Source organism: Babylonia areolata, chromosome 1 (assembly GCF_041734735.1).
Source record: "Babylonia areolata isolate BAREFJ2019XMU chromosome 1, ASM4173473v1, whole genome shotgun sequence".
NCBI classification, from domain to species: domain Eukaryota; kingdom Metazoa; phylum Mollusca; class Gastropoda; order Neogastropoda; family Buccinidae; genus Babylonia; species Babylonia areolata.
Window position 1 is genome coordinate 67,199,309 of NC_134876.1, and position 5,000 is coordinate 67,204,308.

General features: G+C 44.1%; 1 protein-coding gene across 1 annotated transcript in view; it reads right to left on the minus strand.

Moving 5' to 3' along the window:
• The window catches only part of LOC143286819 (uncharacterized), a 104,006-nt gene that overhangs the window by 33,620 nt on the left and 65,386 nt on the right, over positions 1-5,000 (minus strand). The gene's annotated exons all lie outside the window — the stretch shown is intronic.

Sequence of the window (5,000 nt, forward strand, 5' to 3'; positions counted from 1 at the left end):
TCTGACGTCATGCAGGGACTACTCCAGCAGGGCACAAAGCAGCACACAGTGTGCATGTCAGGGGTGACACTATATCGGGCAAATAGAAATGTTAAGTCAAATGGGAAAAGTTGGACTCTACTGTGTCCCTTAACTCGGTCTCCAGTTTCGTCCTATTTCTTTTCCATTCATCACCATCCCCCCTCCCGCCCCTCCTCTCTCTCTGTATACACACACACATATATATATGGAAATATATATGGAAATATATATGTGTGTGTATATATATATATATATATATATATATATATATAGAACTGCAATTTTGCTCAACCATTTTGTCGATGTCTTCAATAAAATACGTAAACCCACCTGGATATCGACTTATTTAACACTGCTGCAATGATGCTGTAAAATTATGCTGTTCATAAGCCCTTTTTTACACAGCGGGTTCGCGTAAGCTATCGGTCTGTCTATGAGAAACACACTCTTGAAAACACCAACCTGTCCATACCTAATTGTATCAATTCACTGCACACAGGTCGACAGTACTATCGTTTTCAGTGGTGAATGTTGGGGTGAGTGTGAAATACACAGTCATGTCAGTCGAGCGACATAGTGCTCTTTGAAAGTGAATCAATACAAAGTGATTCAAAATGCGTTTGTTACTGGAAATCATTTGAAATAATAAAGAACATCTGTAGCAGTGTGCCCACAAAAAGCACCATAAATGCAACATTACAGGAAATTAGATAGGCTATCTATATCAAGACAGAACTGTTCAGTTGCGTTCTGAACGTGTGGTGTTACTAAGATAATAAGGAAAACCCAGCAAAAAGAGTTCAATCAAGTGAATACACATCATCTTACATCAGGAAATCTTTACATTGTGGTGAAGAAACGACAACCAAAGTGACCATGTCGGGAAAAGTCTGTTACCTTTTAAAAGTCACGATGAAGCTCAACTGTCGGTCTGTCCTCAAACCATTCCCCTCACAGCTTGCTTTTATACGAAATAACACCAACAACATAATACTGCATTCGAAGAAAATGACCCCCTTTCTTTTTGGGAGCGGGTGGTGGTATGGAAATTGCACAAAATTGGTTGGCTTCACAGCTAGCAGTATTCTGGTGGATCAATTTGACATCTATCTATCTATCTTTATCATGTACATTTACCAACGATCAGCGATCAATGTAAGGAATGATGTGTGCATTGTTGTTGTGACGTTTGCATATATATATATATATATATATATATATATATATATAAAGATGTCTGGCACTTATTGAAGGTAGACTCTTAATGTTCTTCAGCTGCCTTGGCTGAAAACCTTCAACCTCAGGAAGAAAGAAACAAAAATCATCTAAAAAATTGCGTCCCTCTGTTTATGATGATTCCACGTTCTGTCATGGACATGACATGGGCCAACTGAGCGACACACGCTACACCACTTAAACCCTAATCCATTGTGTCTGGTCTGGTCTGCTGAAGCAAACAACAATCTGTGGGCATCACGACACGCCTGTTAATCACCTCCACTATTCTAAACCTGAAACCACTGGAATCTGAAGACAGGACAGTTGGAATTCAACAAACAACTGAATGAATGGAACAATGAATAGATAGACAAAATAAATAAATAAATAAATAAACAAATAAATAAATGAATAAACCAAACATAAGCAAACAAACACATAAAGAAATAAATAGATAGGTAAACAAATAAATAAATAAATGAATAAATATCAATCAATAAATAAATTAATCAATAAATATCAATCAATAAATAAATTAATCAATCAATCAATCAATGAGAGCCATATTAATATACAATAATCACGCATGCTATACGTGCACTTATTTTGAATGGCACTGGACAAACTCGCCTCCTATGCTGTGTACAGGTAAGTGATCACACTCAGCCATGTTTATCCAAACGTGATCTCAAATCAAATGCAAATAACACATACAGGAATTAAAAAAAAAAAAAAAAATCAACAGGAAACTGAAAACCCAAAGTCAAACACAACATGAACCCAGCGCCACAACGCTTCGAAGAACAACAAAAAGTAACAGAAACAGAACTAACAACCACAGGGAAAACAACAAAAAGTAACAGAAACAGAACTAACAACCAAAGGGAAAACAACAAATGCGAACATTAGTACCACAAACTGACAACAGACCTTACAGACCTTAAGGCATTCACTACACTACCTTAAAAAAAAATGCAACATGGACATTCACAGCTGCACAGCTTTTTGGACGGTCTTTGGAAAATTCAAATATATTTTTAAAGCCTGCAGAACATGATATCAGTCGTCTTGCCAAACCTACAACTGAACTCGCTGGAGAGAAGGGGTAGTGGGGAGTGGGGGGACAGGGAAAGGGGGGTAAGGGGGGGGGGGGGTGGGGGGGTGGGGGGGGGCGCACGAAACCACAGGCAAAGGAGAGAAGAGGCAGGGCAACATGTCCATCACACACAGTCAGCATTCTTGTCGTGTTGACCACAGCGACACTGGAGGACACCAAGTGCACTGTCACACTGACCACAACCACAACAGGCAGACCACGATCAGCTGGACCGCGGCACTGGACAACGTCAGACATACCACTTTTTTTTCCCCTCTCTCTCTTTTTTTTTCTTTCTTTTCCCCGTTCGTGGGCTTCAATCCCCCACGTTCACTCCATGCACCACGAGAGGGCTTTTACGTGCATGACTGTTAGAACGCTGACGTTAAGATAATTATTCTCTATTTTCGGGAGGTGGTGGCAGTAGGGTTTGGGGGTGTGCACTTCTGGGTATGTTCTAGTTTCCGTAAGCGGCCGAAGAGGTCCAGCTGACCGTGAAGACACTGTGTACCTGTGCTGATGATGACAGAGTCCCGTGATGTCAGCACGTGATAAATGTCCTTTGATACGGTGCACTGACATCGCTCTGGTTCTTTGCATAATGACACAGAAGTGTGTGTGTGTGTGTGTGTGTGTGTGTGTGTGTGTGTGTGTGTGGGCGTGCGCGCACGTTCGTGGGAAAACATTTCTGGTTGTGTTCATGAGCTCATCGCGATGAGAATTATTGTTAGTGATCTGTCACTGTTGGTCATCTGTTTCCATCCGTAGTGAGGAGTTTGTCTTATTCCTATTCGTGTAGTATGGGCAGGGGTGGAAGGGGGGGTTGGAGCGTAGAGTCAAAACGAAGAAACTGTGTGATTCATCTCTCCCACCTCTCTCTCTGTGTCTCTGTATTCGTGCGTTCGAGTTGCACAGTATGTGAGTGGAGGATGGTCTGTGTGTATGCACACGTGTCTGGGTTAGTTGCGCCATGTTTTACTGCATGTGTGTATTCTGGACAGAGAAAAAGAGAGACCTGATACACAAAAGATATCAGACAGCTAGAGAGCTGGCTGGAACGAAGGGACGGAATGTGAGAGTGGTGGAAGTCAAGAGAACCATTCTCTGTCAGAGAAGAGAACAAAACTCGATCCCCACTGAAGACACAGCTTGGTATTTTTTATTTCATTTCATCGCCGAAGACCACTGCTAAACACAGGGAAGCTAGCATCATATCTGATTACTTCACACCAACACTGGCTATAAAGGCATCATCCCCGATGCTACAGTTTTAACATCTTTGACAGCTGCTGTCTTTGCCTGTCTGTCTGTTTATTTTCGATTCTTGCAAGTTGCTGCTGGTTGCATCGAAAAACATACATTTATCGTCAAACGTCATCAGGTTATTTCGAAAGAATCTGTAATCCTGGTGTTCAAAAAGAATTATAAGTAATTTACACGCATAAATATATATACACGCAGAATCACACGGAAACACACACGCACAGAGACACACACAGACACAGACACAGACACACAGACACACACACAGACACACACACATACAGGGAGAGAAAGGGAGACGGGTGAGAAGCAACTGAAATTTCAAGAAGATAATTATCCGTCCATGAACACAGTACACACACACACACACACACACACACACACACACACACACAGTGAGAGAGAGAGAGAGACAGACAGACAGACAGACAGAGGCAGAGACAGAAAGAGAGAGAGAGAGAGAGAGAGAGAGAGAGAGAGAGAGAGAGACAGAGAGAGAGAGAGAGAGAGAGAGAGAGAGAGAGAGAGAGAGACGGAGAGAGAACCTGAGGTAAACGTATCACACAATGTCAGAAGGATGACCCACACAAGTAATTCGTCTTCAATGCAGATCCAAACGGGGGGGGGGGGGGGGGGGGGGGGGGGGGGGGGGGGGGGGAGAAAGAAAAAGACGAAAAACTCTTCTTTTCCCGAAACTGTGGACAACAAGCCATGTTTATGTTTATGACCACGACAACCAGCCAACCAATCAGCACAGTCGGTTCTCTATGACACTGGCGTGTGGTCATCAGAGAACGGCGTGACGTCAACGTCAACAGAACTCTCCATCTCGTCGCACGTAGCGCTGGACTCGGAGGATGACGATATATTGTCGTCATCAGCAGTCTGCAACGTCACAGCCGACTGGTGTAAGCGAGAAGCCTCACTGATGTTGTCAGCACAGCTGGTCGCCAGGCCCTGACAGCCGTGAGTGTGTGTGGCGGTGTCTGTGTTCACTGTGTGCCATGTGTTGTTCACTGGGGGTCCTGGGCTTGGTGGCTTCTCCTGCACTCTTTCCTCGTCACCCTCGCTGTTCGCTGCCACCTCAGAATCGTCCTGGCTTCGCTCCGTGTGGTGGTTCAGCAAGAAAGACTCGGGACGCACTTCTGCTTCCTGTGCGTTCCGAAGCTTCACAACATCTTTAGTGAAGGACAACACCGCTGCTCTTTTCTCCTCACGGGCGGAAGTGAGAGAATCGTCACCACAACAAGGGTTCACTGGCTGGGAACCGTCAGCAAAGGATTCCACCTCTCTCTTTGAGGCACTGAGTGAAGGCACACGGTCACAGGCGTTCACTGTCTGGGAACTATCAGCAAGGGAATCCAGCCGTTTCACACCAGCTTCAGCAGGGGAGCTGACCGAC